Source organism: Acanthopagrus latus, chromosome 15, assembly GCF_904848185.1.
Source record: "Acanthopagrus latus isolate v.2019 chromosome 15, fAcaLat1.1, whole genome shotgun sequence".
In the NCBI taxonomy this organism is placed as follows: Eukaryota; Metazoa; Chordata; class Actinopteri; order Spariformes; family Sparidae; genus Acanthopagrus; species Acanthopagrus latus.
Genome location: NC_051053.1, coordinates 17,944,112 through 17,962,255, shown reverse-complemented (window position 1 = coordinate 17,962,255; position 18,144 = coordinate 17,944,112). Strand labels below are relative to the sequence as shown.

The following is an 18,144-nucleotide window of genomic DNA, read 5'->3' as shown; positions in this document are numbered from 1 at the left end:
TGAGTTTGTGTGTGTGTGTGTGTGTGTGTGTGTGTGTGTGTGTGTGTGTGTGTGTGTGTGTGTGTGTGTGTGTGTGTGTGTGTGTGTGTGTGTGTGTGTGTGTGTGTGTGTGTGTGTCTCAGAAAGTTGGCCACTCATTAGTAGAGAGCTTCATGAAGGAAGTGGTTGCTACCGATGACTCAGCCAAGCCATGCATTTCATTCTTTCTGCCTCCAGTCTCTCTTTGCGCTCTCCTCTCTCTGTCATCTGCTTTTCTCTCTACATTCTATTCATTCCTCTTTTTCTATTTGGGCTCTTTCTGTCCTGTCATTCTCTCACTCTCTGAATCTCTGTGCCCCCTTGTCTTCTCTCTCGTCTCCTGATTCATCTTGACCTTTGGGGGGTACCTCAGTGTGATTGTGTTGTGTTTGGTTGTGTGTGTGTGTTGTGTGTGTGTGTGTGTGTGTGTGTGTGTGTGTGTGTGTGCGCGCGCGTGTGTGTCTGTGTGACTAGGACACTCAGCAATGTGTGTGGGAAGATAACTGGCTTCCTTCAGAGTGATTAAAACATTCCTTCTCTGTTCTTTTTCCTCTCTCCTCTCTCTTTCTCTGTCCTTCTCAGTTTTCAGTGAAGACACCCTGATGAAGAGGAGGATGAAGACTGACAAACTGGTGAGTGAGCGCAAGCTTGACAACAGTTGTTTTTTTTTTTTGTTTTTTTCCCCATTATTGGCTGGAATTTGTCAAGATGGAATGCAGGTCAAGGAGACACTCTTGTAACAGATTGTAGTGTTTGGACTGGTTGAGGGCAATTGCTTTGATTTTAGATCCGCCTGTCTGCTTCAAGACAGTTTGATAACAGATCAAAATGAACAAATACATACATATTACAGGTTGTTGTGTTGTTAGACTTTAGAAAACAGAGGGCTAAAGAGCAGGAAGGATTCAAAAGCTGGATGGAAAATATTACAAACATTTTCCGAACATTCGTGGATTGAACTTGTGTGAGGCACTGAACACTATAAGATGATACTTTGTGCTTATTTCTTTTCTCTAAAGTCTTCAAAAAGCAGCTGCTGTATCACACTTCTTGAAGATAGATCACAGTGAGGGATTTTCCTTGATCAGTAAATAGCACGGCATGCAACAGCGGGATGTCTCGTCCTGCGGCACAGCATTTTAAGACGCAATGTAAAATCAGAAAGTGGATAATTAAGAGACGCAAATAGCACAGTTTAGGACAAATGTGCTCAGTCTTTTGGCAACCGGTGAGGTTGCAGCCAAGTATCGGCTATATTTGGCACTTGGCTCATAGCATGCTTCTCCAAACTTAGTCTTGTAATCGCGGTGTGATGCACTGACCGCACCTGTGAACGGCTGAAGTGAAAGTAGCGGTGTTGTATATCATGGCGATATTACAGCAGCTGAGTTCAGGTGGAACAAGGCAATCAAAGAGCCCCAACTTGAAGAACTTTAATCACTTTGATCATTTTGTGTACAGGAATGAGTCTTTTACTGACGTTTGTGAGAGTTTCACAATATGCACTGACGCACATTATACAAGACATGTAGGCAGTATGTTATTATATAAGGAAACTAACGAAACTACCTGTACTGTAGTCCAGAATCATATTTTGGCTTTGTTAAGTTGGCTAGCTTCATGTGACGACTTCATTTATGCACCGTTTGCGTATCCTTGTGTAGTTATTTAAAATAATGTGTTGGACATGCAGTGAGGCGTAGAAATATTTTATTTTTTGGACATTTTTTTAAATGATCATTTGGAAGATGAGGGCGTTCTTGCTGTTGTTTTTGTTTACCTCATGACGCCACATGTCACTTTACATCTGTTATCTGTTTATCTCGCCGACCTCAGAATATGGGACTATTTCAGCTCTACTTGGCTTTAAGACAACATTTTGCATGCTCAAATATTTACAAGCAAGCAGCAGGCATGATTAAGATCACTGTGGCTAACAGGGTAGATGATTTTAATCATCGGTTCGAATTTCCGTTTTTCTATCTGATTCTTTGCTTTGTGATTAGCTCGGAAACCATAATTGCCATGCATGTTTTAAGAGAGCTGGTTACCATGTTCCAAGGAGGGGCCCCATTCATTTCTGTTAAAGTTGCTAACTGGGCGAATATACCGTGGATGTAGTAAAGGAAATCTAGATATAGCAATGGAGGCGGAGCGTTGTTCATTTATAGAAAAACTGCAGAGGCTCCAAAAATTTGACTTCCTTGTGTAAATTTACCTGAATCTACCGTATTGCTTCCGCATTGTGCAGCGCATAGGACGCCTACAACAGACTCAGGCTCAGTGGCTAACCTCTGGTTTGGCTTTCCACGAGCTCAAACAGAAGTTAACATCGTGGCTGTAGCAGACAGTGGCTCAAATTCTGATGGTGAAATTAGTCATTTTGCACAAAAAAAAATAAATAAATAAATAAATAAATAAATAAATAAATAAATATATATATATATATATATATATATATATATATATATATATATATATATATATATATATATATATATATATATATATATATATATATATACACCATTTTAAAGCTGTTTCTTTCCCAATGTAAGCTTTACATTGTAATTACATGGTTTGGCCACTCTGTCAAACTGGCTTCAAGGTGTGGTGCTTTTCCTGGGGGCTTGGTGTTCACTAAGACAAATATGTCTTCACAGCCAAAGCCATTTCTGTGGGCTTCATTTTTTGGACACTAGCTAGCATATCTAGTGGAAGCTAGCCTTAGTGCTGGCTCACTTTAACCTGCTGACTACCAAGCTACCTAGCTAAACATCTGTGATCATTTATTCAGACAGAATGTGAAGCACATTTTCACCAAGGACCATTTGTGCAGCCTGTGTTTATTGGCCCCAAACAGCCAAATGTACAGACATTAGCTGTAAGCTAACAGATCATAGATTGTTCAGCTCAGCATTTAACTTTTGTCAGAACTCCAGGAACTTGTTTTTTTATGGTATTTTCCCTCCAATTTCTCTTTTATTTTGTCTGATGTTGATTTTTTTTTTTGTGTGTGCTAATTTCTATCTCCCATTGACGGGTTTTTGCCTGAATTCACATGGCTTCAAGTCATATCATGTCTCTTCATGTCTACCACTTGAATCTTTCCACTGACTGTAGATATGCAGTCAAAACATTTTTATCTCATGCAATCACGTACCAGATTTAGCTACTAGCTGCTTGGTCTGCAGCATGTTCTGGATTGATCAACAAAAGTTAAGGTTGTTTTCTCCATTGAACCTCACACCAGTGGGAGGAGGGTTCACAGTACCTGGAAAGCGACTCTTTCACCGCACCCTTGTGAAGTGGGTTAAAAAAAAAAAAAGAATCACTGTTGGCACAGATTTTGATTCAAAATGTCAATGTTTGAATCAGTGGTTCTAGTTCACGATGTTAATATTAAGAATGAAACTTTTTAGTTAATTAAGGTCCTGAATATGACCCCCCAAGAAGACATGAACAGCAGTGCCGACAGTAGATGTACCTGCTGGTCTGTACGTACTACCCTGGAGGTCCATCATACATAACTGATCTCCAGGCATGGTTGTGGATATTGAGACGCCGCCCTAGTTTGCTCACATGCAGACCTTCGTGGACATGCAGATGACCAACTTCAAGTTACTCAGATCCTCGTGACCATGCTGATGTGGAGAGTATAATTTGGGCTCCCAGCTGCAAAGCAGACGTGTCACTCTTGTCCACATCAAAACTTAACCTCCAACAGAAATCTCTCAATCCGAGGAGAAAACAAAGCCAAGAAGCTCAGCGGGGGCAGTGGTTGCGGTTACATTTTTAGCCTGTTGATGCCTCACATATGCCTCCTGTTAAGGCTTTAATTTGAGGCGAACATTAAAGACCGTCCCCTCTCTTAATCTCAAACATGATTGTTAAAAAACTGACATGAAAACAGTCCAGCACGTGATTTCTTAGTGATAGTTAGGGCCTGCTTTATATTTACAAGTCTGTGTCAAGAGCCCCTCACAGAGCAATGAACTTATTTGAACATTTGTATTTGGTTAGGCCTCTCTTGCATCTCATTTGACTTGTTCTCTTGTGTATTTTTCCCCACCGGACAGTCTTGACGGCCTTGGCCTTCTTAGTATCAGTGTGTCGTCAAACTGCGTCCTAAAGGGTTGGTTTCATGAGCTGGTCAGCAGAATACTGCTGTGTTTTCTTTGTTATCTGTAATATGTCTTTCACTCTCTTTTCCCCACACCTCTATGCACACTCTTCATAATGATCTATAAGTGGTATCAGTTTCCATATATTTTCAGAAGAAGGCTCAGAAACACACACACACATGCGCACACACACACACACGTACACTCGCACCCACCTATGCCAGCCCTGTTCCGTCAAGGCCTCCCCCCGTTTACCGTAAATGTGTGTTTTTGTCATCTGTGGGCCTGGATCAAGTGATGCAGTTAGTTTTGGTATCATGTCCGTGGCCGTGCATCTCCACCACTGAGAGAGACCGAGAGCAGTGCAGCGTGGGTAGGCGTGGGAGGGCTGTGACAGAGATGACTCAGCGCTCTGTTGCCGGGTAGAGAAGCACTAAACGCTCACCCACCCCCATACGTTTAGAAAATACAATATCTGATGTAACTGTCATTCATGACCCAGCCTTAGGTAAACACGTATCTAAAGCCTACATGGATAATATTTGCTTGTCACGGTTCCCAGAAACCATTTTCCATTGGTGCTGTAAAGGTAATGGATTTAGATAATGACAAATACTGGCAAGAATCAAAGAAATACCTGGAAATGATTGTTGTGGTGCGGCTCATGTTTGAATGAAAAATTTGTTAGCTAGCGAGCACTAGCAAATCCACTTGGGAATAAAACTAGTCACTCCTAGAGCTTCTTCTGCTTATCACTTTGAGTTCCTGGTAAAAGAAAAATCCACCTGTTTCGACCCCGTCTCCCAGAAAGTATAATTATATAATAAAAATGCAGCTGCGAATATATTTATAAGTCAAAGTGACGCAGACAGGATTTAGTTTTCTGTTGCTGTAATGAGGAAATGTGAATTAACAAACCTGTTGATGCCTCTGAAAGAAATCCAGCCAGCGGTTGCCTCTGACAGCACAACCTAGTTGAAACAATTCAATAGTCAACTTATATACCTGTATGAGACATGTGTGGGGGTACCGTGGCCACCCTTTGGGCCGCCCCTGTCTGCTAATCAGATAATGTGGTTTTAAGTTTGAGTTTTTTATTTTACAGCTTCGTACGTGGCTCAGGACCAGAACTTTCTGTGGTAACATCCATTTTAACCCTCCTTTAGAAATGAGCCTCTAAAGGTTTGAGTTGTTTAAAGCTAACTTGTGAAGTTGACTGTAAATCAACCAGGTTGTCTTTATAATCAGCGGCAATTGTCAACAATTTTGTTAATCCCAAACATTTCTTTTTTAGTTAGTGTCCTATAAAATAAAATAAAATGTACAGCTACCACTGCTGCAGTGGGCGGATATGTCAGTAATGTCACCATGTCAGCGCTTGAGTCATTCATATTAATTTCCACAAATAATGTGGGGGAAGCTGTCATTAAAACATTGCTTTACAGTGCCATCAGCAGGTTAAGAATAATGGTGTTAATTTGTCAGTTTGAACCATTAATCACTGTATTGTTGTGTGTACATGTACATATGTGTGTATGTGTATGTGAAATATTCAGATGGCCCTAATTTTTTTTAACACATCCATTTTTGTCTTCAGTTGTTTAGTTTCAGTGATCTTGATCAATACTTATTGTTTGCTGTCTTCGTACAACTAAAGTAGTAATGAGGAAACCAGCACATAAAGACATTACATGTGATATAATGCATCATTATTATTATTTCCTTCTGTGAGCCACATGGCTGATAAACTCCACAAGGACACCATGTAGTCCTTTGGCATGACTTTGAGTACCACTTATATAAAAGGAAGATAAAAGTTGGGGTGTGCAGCAAGTACAGAATTCATATCTGTGAGCTTTTATTAAGTCGTCAATCGATTCTACAAGCAGAATTTTATATTTACTGTAGTTGAATAACACTGATGGTAAATATTAACACTTATTGTTGATTCGTGCTGGTCGTAAAACTAATTAGAATGAAACAAAAGGCGTGTCTTCTAGATTTGAGATTCAGCAGAAATATGAACATTTTCGAAAGAGGTTTCAGTCGTCTGGGCTCAATTTCACACCGCAAGATGGATACAAACAACATTTAGAATAAGTAGAAGCTTCTTTTCATTTTTTTTTTTTTTTTTTTTTAAACTGAGTTGACAGGAATGTATTTACACATCACAAGTTTTGGGTTCGGCAGATAAGAGCAGCGACAGGAGAAGTGAAAACTTGCTATGTGTCAGCGGGAGGATTAAAGCAGAAACGAGAGATTAGAAAATGACTTCGCACCACAGCTGCTTGGGGATACACAGCCGATGATGGGCCCCATTTTTTTCAGCTTAATTTTCCTCTACGAAGTAAATTAATAAGCCTGAAATGTTGTATACAAATGACTGCTGATTTACTTGCATCACTTTAAAATGTCTGCGTCTCGAGGGTAAATTACACAAATGTAAGCTAAAATAAAGACCAACATTGAAGCGGACATGACAGACTGATGACTTAAAACATCCTCTTCCTTGCCTTTTAATCAAAGATTCATTGAGGGACTGACAAATCAGTCTCACCAGTCACCGCCGCTGTTGTTTTAGTGGCTGTTTCCTGCTTTTATTAATAGCCAGGCAGTTAAGACGTTTCAGCAGGAGTTTGGGGGACAAAGCTTGATGAAAAGCTAACCTTTTATCTGTTGTAATCATTCTTTATTTGTTGGCTTAGATCATTTACCACTGGGGAACAAAGGAATAGATTGGCAAGTATTGTGAGAATGCAAAGCAAAATTGCAGGCCCAATTCTAAATGATCTCTTGTGTGTTCAAGCTGTTTCCATTTGGCAGATAGAACCTGCTGAGATGCAAGAAACAATAGATTTAAAGTATCAGTGGTTCCTGCTGCTGTTGGGATGTTGAGTAATGTTACATAATCCCTAGTTTTGGTGTGAGGAAATCATACGAACGCTGATGGCTGTGTTGATTATATCACTGCTGCCCTGGGATAATAAAGATTACCTTGACTTGTTGTTGTGTCACACAATGTTCCTCAGCAGATGGAGTTTGTCCAGTTGTTGTCAGCAGTTCAAGATCAATAACTCGGTGCACTTTACAGCCACATTTGCCCAAAAGTTGAGATTGAAAGTTCTCTCTTGACCTTGGAAGCAGTTGTTGACAAAACTATCTCACCACAAAATCCATTTAGTGGCTGTTCTGGAGCTGGAGGACAGAACAAAGGGTAGGCTGGAGTTTTTTTTTTTTGTTTTTTTGTTTACCTGGTTGGGAGTGTCTGTGCTGCCAACCAATAGTAGCTCCAAGCTGGGTCTCTGGGCAGACTTCACACCTGGGTGAGAAGACCTGGAGGACTGTGGGGGACTGAGTTCAGTTGAAATCCCACAATGAGTGAATTCATCTGTGGATCCCAACAATGCACCAGATTAATTCCTCAGTTCTCTGACAGCTGCTACATGGACCCAGTGCTGAGATATTCACCAATGGTTTCCAAGGTCAACTTAAAATATCTACATTTAGAGAATTTTGGAATAAACTAAGCAGAATTTTATTTGAATAAAATATGCATCTTGTTAATGGAACCTCAAATTTGCTGTCTTGAAGGTCCACTTTCATACAGTGACTTACACACCCTGTGGTAAAATGAAATTTGACTTATCACGTTCACAAGAAGAGAAATTACAAATGTGTTATCCTCTTCTTCAGGGTGTGATCATGCCTGAAAAGGCCCAAAACTATGTTACAAAGGAAGAAAAAAAACACAGAGCAAGTTTCACACAGTGAGCACAGTAAAGCATATTTCTTTTATTCCACAGTACTTTACAGTAAATGCTAAGCGTGAAAAACAAGCCGCAATAAAATGAAGAAGAAAACAACGAAAGAAAAAAAAAATGAGCAGAACGGGGCCAGAATTGCTTTCTGAGTGTGTGTTTGTGTGAGCTCGGTACCGGTTTGAATCAAGCAGGTTTTGATTTGTCTGAAGGTGAAACCATGACATCGTCCTTAAAATGCCTTCTTACTGTAGAAATTCATGAGTCAGTGAAGAGGAGTTTCTCAGCCGCCGGGTCGAAGCACCTCATGTGGGTTCAAGCGATTTGCAGAAAAAAGTTGTTGGAAATGCGTAAAACTGCTTTGGCGACGTTTTGCTCGTCCGTAAGGAAAATTAGAAATGGTTAAAATGGAAAAAAAACTTCCAATAATTTGGTGGGAGCTCAATTTATCCTCTCAAATATAAGATACAACAGAATATATTCACACAAATATGTAGCTGCGCGATCTGAAAACTATCACGTGCCAGAAAAAAAGGGCCTGTTTTAGTGTGTGTGTGGGACCAGGAAAGAGCTGGTGATTTGTGTCCATAAATGACGATCAACCTTTCACAACACACTTGAATGAGAGTGTTTTGCGTTCTCATGAGTCAGATGTCAGGTTCCAGATCAATAAATGTCAGAGCTCAATATCCTGTCAAGGTGAAAACAGTAGTAGGTCACTAGTTTGTGGGCGTGTGTGTGGGCGTGTGTGCTCTGTTGCGCCTTTACTCATCAACGATTACGGTCCAAGATACAGTAAATGACTAAGAACGCCACAAACATCACTCTGGTCTTTACTCAGAGGTTGTAAGAGAAGTCACAGATGACAAAGATGTTTTCAGGAAGCTCATATTCTACGGTTGGCTATCTCGTTTGTGTTTTTAACCCTTTTAACTCCCGGAGAAAAATGAGTAATGTCTGCCTGCTGAAGACGTAATTCTGCTTTGTGAAATATGGAGGTTACAGAGTTCAGGTGCAGCATTTGAAACATGTGGCTGCGTTCAGTTACTTTTAAACAGGATATCACCGTAGAGAGGACTGCCGGTGGCCTCCGTGATGCATTTAGCATTAGCATTGGATTAGCATTGATAGCTGCGTTTGTTATAATCACTGTTCTGAAGTTAAAGACTTCTGTTGTATCTCCGAGATAAAAAAGCAAAAGAAATCTTTATTAGAGCCCGGACAGTTTTTGTGGCAGATACCGATAATAGGGAGTAAAAAAATTCTAATATCAATATATTGGCGCTGAACGCTGTGGTTCTTAAACAGTTGAGACGAAGCTACGTAACAGAGGAAGGATATTTTATGGTTTAAAATTTGAAAAAAAACCATTAACTTTACCATCTTAATTGATACTGTTGCACTGAAACAGTAAAATTTACTGGGAATTTCAAGGTCCAAATTCAAAGAGAATTTGATTTTTGAGTCAAATACTGACACTTTGGGATCGTAGGGAAGTTGTCATCAGAAAGGCATTGACGAGTTGGAAATGAAACTCAAAAATCAACTTTATTACACCAGTGGACCTTTTGATAATTATAAATGATCTTGTATCTTCTTCTGCAATATAATATCTAATTTTTAAAAAAAAACGCTTTTTCCTGTGTAAAAGAGTTTCTGTATATTAGCATGTAACTTTCAGTTTATAGAAATAAGGGCAGAGATTCACACTGTTGTTGTCCTGCGAGGTATTATACGTGCATGAAACAAAACAGAGCGTAAGTAATGAGTCGGCGTTTCTTGTAAATCCCTGCAGAAAGTCTCATTTTCCAGCAGAAATGATAAGTTTAAAACACCGCGCCATCTTCTGCCTCTCAATTTCTAACCACACAGTTTCAGCTTCAGGTTTTACCGGGTCTAAAAAAGGTGAGGTGACTCTGAACGGCTCTTTCCGTTGTTCTTCTAAAAAAACAAACAGGTAGATCACAGAGGTAGGAGTGTGGAGAAACAAACAGGGCTTATGGTAAAGTACGGTAGGTCTGATTCTGGGAAGCTTTAGCAGGCGTCCATCATCTTCACCGCCAATCACGAGTCTATGAACAACAGTGTACTGACGGATGAAGCATTCACAGAACACACAACAAAGCAGGTGGTGGATGTAAGGCCTGTTGTCAGAGGACATTTAGATGTTCAGATTATGTCACATTAAGGTGTCTAGATTTAAAGCTCTGATTTTCTGCCTTTTGTTCACATAAACCAGCATTTTCTTTTCCAGAGGTAAGTCTGATACAAGTCTTTTAATGGACTGTAGATGGATTCTTATCATGTTTCACTCCAGTTGGGACAACTGATGCAGCCTGAGTCAAGTGAAGATTGTGTTCTTAAAGGGAAACAAAGTCTGAATAAATGCTTTTAACTTAGATATTAGTGACCTTAAGTCATATAATCATCACAGGCCACATGTTGTCAACATTTGTTAACATTACTGGGAAAGTTACCAGATAGTTTTCGGTGAAGATTCGCTCACTGATTTGTTATAATGCCACAAAACTCTACTGATGTTGTAAAACTGTATGAAACTAAGCCAGGTGATATATATTTAAAGGTGCACTACGTGGTCTTGGGGAAGAACTGTGAATCAGAAGAGAAAGATCTTCATTGACTGATTCTTTTATGCCTAAACAAACTAAATGAATACACTCTCTTTGTTTTCATGACTGAATAAAACAAATTTACCTTATTCACAATGTCATACTGTTTTACTTGGTTTGTATGCGGCGGACCCTGCCACCTTTCTAGCTTCAAACAGTGTTCTTATTTTCCCCTGAGAACAGCTTGTTTATTCAGTTATGGAAAAAATAAACATTCCTGAGTTTGTATTATTATCACCTCGCTTATAATGAAAATATTGAAATTCTGAGTATAAATTTCCCAAACTGCCCCTTTAATTGACTAATTTCTATTATTTAATTGGAGCTTTATGGCTTTATAACAATGCCCTCTCACCTTTTGAATTGACAGTAATACAGGGAAAAACTGCAGACGAAATTTTCCAGAAGTCGAAGTGTTGCTCATTGTAAACCAGCGGTTTCCAAACGACGGTATAATTAATTTGAAACATCACCTGTGGTTAGTATCGTGCAGCAGCTCCATGTTGCTGCACTGTTACTGTTTCAGTAAAGCGACTCCGTTTTGCACACGTTAGTAGTCGAAGAAACGGGCTTCTGCGTCTCCGTGTGGTATCGTAAGACGAAGTAAGGCAGAAGTTAATATTTTGCGACATACAGCACACTGTGGTCACTGTGGTGTTCGTTGCACTGGTGAAGCCGAGGGTAACATACGCCTCGTCGTATTTTCTTGCACTTTTTGAGGCAGTTCTCTCATCGTCTACCTGAAGTCTTATCACAAACTTGTCCATTCTTTGCCTGCAGTGCACAACCATGCCTCATTCATTAAGGCTTGCTTTTTGAACTATTCACCCATCTTGGGAACTACTGTTTTAACAATAGCTTCTTCTTAGTGTATTTACATAATTGAAGATACACAGGCCTTCAGTTTAACAGTGAATCAGACTTTATGAGATTATCAGAGGGTTTCAGCACTTTAAAGGCACAGTTCAGATCTTTTGATGTGGTATTGTATGAGGTACTTACGTCCCACCTAAAACTATATATATATATCTGTTTAAGTGCACTTCATTCCACTCATGCGTAGGAATATGGACGTGGTACCATTGAGGGAGTGTATTGCCAAAGGAAAAATGATTTTTGACAGCAAAGTAAAGCACCAAGAATATTAAAACAAAAAGTGCACACTTAAACGGATATATATTTCCTTGGTGGGACTAATTTCAGGTGGCTAAAGAGCTGCTGGCTTGGTTTATAGCAGCACGATGCTCTGTCAGGGGGAGAGCTGACCGTCATCTACAGCAGGTAACACACTGACTAGAGACAAGTGCCTCACACAACCCCACATCCAAAGACCCGCACTATCCCTTTAAAGTCTTTGAGATGATACCAACACAAGAAAGAAAACTCCATTATGAGTGGAAGTGCAATAAAATGCATCTTAAGAGGCAAAAGTCAATTCTCTGTTTTTCCAGTAATCAAAGATCAGCATCTATAAACTATATTTTATGAGCTTATTAGGAGTTTTAGTCTAGAGGCTTGTTGAGTGTGTGCTGGGTGAGAGAACCGCTGCATGCTGGGATAGATCGGGTCCACCAAGCAGGATTAGAATATGTGAAGACATGAGCAGGGACCTGAACTTGTGCCGTCAAAGTAGACAAACTGCCTGTGTGTGACACAATGAGTTGGATATTCCCAGTTGTAATCTGTGTCAGTGTCACATTGTGTTTGTCTTAAAGGTTTTTCTGGGTTTTTTTGTTTTTTTTTTCCCTCACCGTTTCGATGACACAGGGGACGTCTGCTTTCCAGGAAACTTTGGCCGCGTTTCCATCTCATATGACAAAGTCATCGTGCGTTGAAGGGTTTACCTGTGGGAGCAGATCTCACTGTAGGGGGGTGTAACTGAAACCAGGCGAAGGTGACTGACAGTAATATGAAGTCATGACACACAGGAAGTGTGACAGTGTGTGAGTGTGTGCTACCAGGAGGAGGGAGGGCTGTTGTAGCTCGCTGTTCTCTCCACTAGAGGGCGACTCCTGCACACAGAACACAACCTGCCCTCTGCAGCACTGTTGTCCCTGCCGCCATCCCTCAGCCTCACCTGCCCTCTGACAGACTTTTCACTCGACTTAAAACGTGATTTTTCGACGCTTTCTGTTAAATTTCGATCTTAATCCGACTTTAACCTCAACCGGCCGTGTGTTTTATGTATTTAAACATCGAGTGTGTGTTACAGGAGGTTTGTGTTTCATCTCTCACAGCTGCACACGGCGGCTGTCGGGCAAATAAATAACACTTTTTAGACAAAGTAATGAATATAATATACCACTAATATCACTTTAGGTTGTGATAGTGTAGCTGTGGGGCTTAGTGTTGAGTTTAAAGTCACTTTATGCTGCTTCATGGTGTGTGTATTCCCTCTAATGGACACTTATGTAAGCGTAATATCCCTATAAATACAAACACCTCACGATTAATGCGGCTGTTTCGCCTTTTTTACGCGTGAATATGATCCTGTATTTATGCTCGTCATTTTATCCATCTAGGCTAAAATGTCACATTATGTACAGGGTTATTTCTTCTTCTTTTTTTCCCCCAACACACTAGTTCTGCTGTGAAATCCTTTGTCCTGCATCGTGCGGTCCTTACAGTCAGAAAATGCTCTCATTTAGGCACTTTTCCGTGTTTGCATTAGCGGGATTTGCAGACAAATAAAAGATGTGATTTTTGCCAAAACGAAAAAAAAAAAAACGCACAATGTGCAAGAGTTTCCTCACATCAGCTTTACGAGGTATTAAAGAGTTAGAGAAGGTAAAAACCCTGCGTGTTACATAACCATGAAAATCTAAATTGACTTAAATTTAAATGCTTTTTTTGTATTTCGTGCGTGATTTTACGCGGTGTAATATGGCAGTTTATGATGTAGATGATGTGGATTTTTTTTCAATTTGTAACTGCAACAACATAAAACACATATACAAATATTCTATAAATACAAATATAGAATAGAATATACATATAAAACAGGGGCAGCACGTCGCCACTTAAAAACGTTTTTTGTATTTTAAAAAAAATCACAGCAGAAACGTACATTTAACTTAAATTTATCAGCATCATAAAGTTTCTGTATGATGAAATGTTCTGCTGCTGCTGGAAATGAAATAAAAGAAGAAGAAAAAAACGTCTGCAGCTGCAAGAACAGACACGAGATCAAGCACTGTTAATAATCACTGTGATCGATGATTAACACGCGGATGGCTGTGATGTTGCGTATTTTTACTTCGTGTGTTTCTTGGTAACTGGACTGTTCGCACTCCGCAGCCACGGATCCACGCATGGAGCCGGTTTCTGCGGTGTCACGGTGAGCTGCGCGCATGTCAGCCGCTTTTTAATGTAAGCTGATGTTTCACACACACAAAAAACAACGTGGCAGGTAAAAAAGAAAGGAAAGCAGTGAAATACAAACGTGACGCGTGTTTTTAACGTTTTGCCTGTGTGATTCCTCCTCCTCCTCGACGTTTCATGGAGGGTTTTGCGGCGCGTTTGTGCCATGTTACGCGTTTCCCTGCGCGTGTAATGTGTTTATGAACGTCGCTGTCAACCTGCAGCCTTGTTGTTTACCTTTCCATTATGTCTTTAACCGGCAGAATATTGTTAAACGAGGAATTTGAAGGTAAAAAAGTTGTTTTTCTTCTTCATGTGTTAAAACATAACCAGCACCAGAGGAACTCAGCTGATGAATCGCTGCGTACATATTTGATTAAATACATTTAAAAAAACAAAAACAAACAAACTAACTAATTAACGCCGCCATTAAAGATCATTTCACAGATAAAAACGGCGCAATTCTTCTTCTTTTTTAAAAAAAAAAAGAAAAGAAAAGAAAAGATGAAACATCACATGTGAAATACTCATACTTCCTCTGCGTGACGTGGAAAGGCTGCTTGCCAGATGTGTTTATTACTCTGTAAACATCCAAAACAACAAGAGCAGATAATCTAAATGTCACAACCTGATAAGCTTCCTGTGTGATGAGAAGGCAGACATTTGACATTTTGGGTTTAGTTTTTTCCTTCTCACACGTCGGCACACACACACACACACACACACACACACACACACACACACACACACACACAGAGAGAGAGAGAGAGAGAGAAAGAGGTCGAGTCACACCGGCAGGAATTAAACGACTTGAACAAGTGTTTTTCAAATAACATGAAGAAACACAGATGATGTGTTGAGGAAGCACCTAAATGAATATAAATTCCTTTTGACTCCTGTGTTTTCACCAAATGACAAACACAGTCAAAACCTTAGCAGCATTCTAATTTAAGTAAATAAAACAATTAATAATGTATTAATTAATTTCTGTTTGATGATGGAATTGGTTTATAAATATACAATTACATCCAAATCCTTCTATTTTTGCTGTAAGCTTCTGCTTGGCATTTGCAGCGCAACACTGAAGTGATACCTTTCAATATCTGAGTCAAGGGTGATCGAAAAAGTAGCAGCAGAATCCCAAAAAAAAAAAAAAAACAGCTTCAAACCAGCGTAAACAAGCACCTAACTGTGAAATCCACTTGAGCGTTTTGAATTTCATTTTCTTTGAACTTTGAATATATAAAGTTTCACATCTTTATTCTCATGTGAGTGTGTTTGTGTGTTTCTGAGTCACCTGCGGTCGTGAGGCAGATAATATTCACCCCGCTGCTCGCTCTCGCTTTAAGTCAGCATAAAATGGATATTAGAAATGCTAAAGGTTGAATGGTTCAGACAGTTATTGGTCCATGTGGGAGGTTGTGCAGGTGGAGCTGCTTTAAACTGTCAAACCCAGAGAGGAGAGCAAATGCGTGAAGTGTCTCGTGGAAAATGAAAAAGGAGGGCAAGCTGCAAACCTGAAACTAAATGCTTTCTTGTTTCAAATAAATTGGCCCTGTAAGGAAACCCTAAAAATCACGAGCTGACATGTTAAAACATTGTGAATATTATTGGATTTACCGTCTAAAGATTAATGTCATAATTCAAAATCCATCTTATGTATCATCACTATATCAAAAATTGCATCATGTTGCAAAAACAACATGCACAAACACACTAACGATGACCAGCACATGTGAAGGTTTAGTCTAGTTTGTTTAATTAATTTGACGTTGGCAGAACAGTAACACAGTGAACAAAGCACCAGCCCCAGACACACTGCACTGATGCAACACCTGCATGGGAGGCTTTTAAATAGATAAATAAATAAATAAATAAATACGAATGTTACAGCTAGAAGAAAGAAAAGAAAAGCAAAATGAAAGAATAGAAAGACAATGAAGGTCATAAATACAGTGCAGTCATTAATATAAAGAAGATTTTAAAAAAAATCACAAACACACAACTAGGGCCTGTAGAACATTTGTGTGAGAACAGTAAGTTGTGTTGCAATTTTCAAGATAACACTTTCTATTTAAAAAAAATCATTAATTTGTGGTATATTTGTAGTTTCTTATTTGACAATTAAAAAAGAATGCTTTATAAAATATTTTTAAGCAATTGTGTATGTTTTCTAATTTTTTGTAGATGTTCAATAAATACTGTGTCATTTGTCTATAAACATAATTTGGATGGCACATTACAACAGTACAATACATCCTTTATGAAGGTTATAATGTAGTTTGTCGTGCTGTTGAATTGTATTGTACAAAGAGGAGCTTCACCCTCACTGATGTGAATGAGGTGAACAAAAACAATTAAGTAAAAAAACCATGCAGTTCACTTCAGCAGATCCCAGCTGAATCGGCGCGTCTCTGAAACACCTGAACGTTGTAATCTTCATGGCTGGAGGGTTTACAGCAGGACCGTGGAGCCGCTGCAGCCACGCGAACATTAGATGATGTGTTCAGGGTGACAGCATCTCCATTTTCTGAAAGCAGGAGGATTAAGTCTGAGTTCAAACGGATCTGAAGGTCTAGATTTTTATTAGAAGCTACGTGTAATGTTTTGGTCATAGAAAATGAATCTTAGTGTAAGAAACGTGTTCTGAAGTGTCAGCTGTTGGCCTTAAAGATTGTTTGCTGACCGAGATATGGACCGGAGTCACTGTTTTGATGATTTCGACTAAAAACAAAAGACATGAGACTCGGCTTGGATTTGGAAGTGAAAGACTTGCCACTTGTTTTGACTTTTCTCTCTTCATCTTAGGTTTTGAATTAGCTCTTTTTTGGTCTTGCTGGTAGAGTTTTACTGTTAAATTTGATATCTGATCAAGAAGAAATTCAGAAAGGAAAACACTTTCATGAAGCCTTTTGTGTTTTGTTTGATTAAATGTCTTCCATTTGATTTTCCACCAAAAATCAATAATTATGATGCAAATGTAATTTATTGTCATACCTTTTGATATCATTAGTAGACAGATATTAATGTCTTATCTTTACCCAGATAAAGACCAGATACTGCAGTGTTTTGGGGGGGTCTTGCTTTAGACTTGGACCAGATCTGCCACGTCTGCCTCCTGAACATGTTGTAATTTGTGTTCAGCGTTCAAACTTGTTGATCAAATTAATTGTGGTGTCAAAAATGATGCAAAACTTTAAGTTACAGTGAGCTCAGAGAGGCTTTCTTTCCCTCAGCACGAGTCTAAAAACCCCAGACACTGCACAGACAATCATCCTGCTTGGTGAAGCTCAACGTTTAGATTTACTTCCCAGATTGAAAATCACTCCTGTCGGTTTTCAGATGAACGTCATGTGAAACCGTGCAATAAATACAGTACTTTGATTCTAATCAAACGCCTGCTTCTACAAAAAGCACCGTGGGCATCAAAGCGGAGTCAGCTATACTGTTGTGGTTGAGTTCTGTTACCGATAAAATGGCTACTGTGTGAATTTTTTTTTTTCTTTCTTTTTTAAAGAAGTGACTGTTCAGTTTCAGAGATGGAGGTGAATGTGCAGGGATCTGAATTTAAACCTGCTCAATTCAGTTTGTTTCTTTTTTTTAAAGGGGAAATATTACCCCCCTCACACGTTTATCTTCGTGCAGCATCTTACAGTATTGATTACACAGTTCAGTTCACGAGCGTCATGTCAGTGATATATATTGATTTATATTTACATTGTTACAGCTGAGTGGGGTTGAATTTTAGCTTTAAGGCTGTTCGTATTCAAATGAAACAAAGTGTTTTTCTACCCCGAGGGGAAGGAGTGTGTACAAGAGACGCCTGCCGTTTACACACACCTCATCTCGTGTGAATGTAAAGACATCACAGTTGAATGTCAGTACTTTAACCTTGTCACTTCACTTCAGATCAAATGTAGGGCACTCCTCCAGACTGAACAGAAAACGTACCTGCACGCTGCTGCTCTTCTTACTGCTTACTGCTCCTTTTTTCATATTTTTTTTTTAGTTCAGAAATTGAAACTCACGCTGCTGTTTCATTCGGGTTTTCTGGTCTTGATAAGGAATTAAAAGTATCGTTTTACTCTGCAGATCAAACCCTAACATGTGATTTAAACTTGACAAAAACAGTTGCAGTTCCTTTGTGGGAAAAATGAATGACCATTGATTTTTTTTTGTTGTTGTTTTGTTGCAGTGGCCGAAATTTCAATATTGAGACAAATGTATAACAAAATAAACAGAAAAATAAAACAT

General features: G+C 39.3%; 1 long non-coding RNA gene across 1 annotated transcript in view; it reads left to right on the top strand.

Annotated features, from left to right (window-relative positions):
* The window catches only part of LOC119033555, a 77,704-nt gene that overhangs the window by 17,843 nt on the left and 41,717 nt on the right, over window positions 1–18,144 (top strand). The window contains exon 2 of the long non-coding RNA XR_005079290.1: window positions 601–650. This is a non-coding gene — a long non-coding RNA (uncharacterized LOC119033555). The remainder of the gene's footprint in view (window positions 1–600; window positions 651–18,144) is intronic.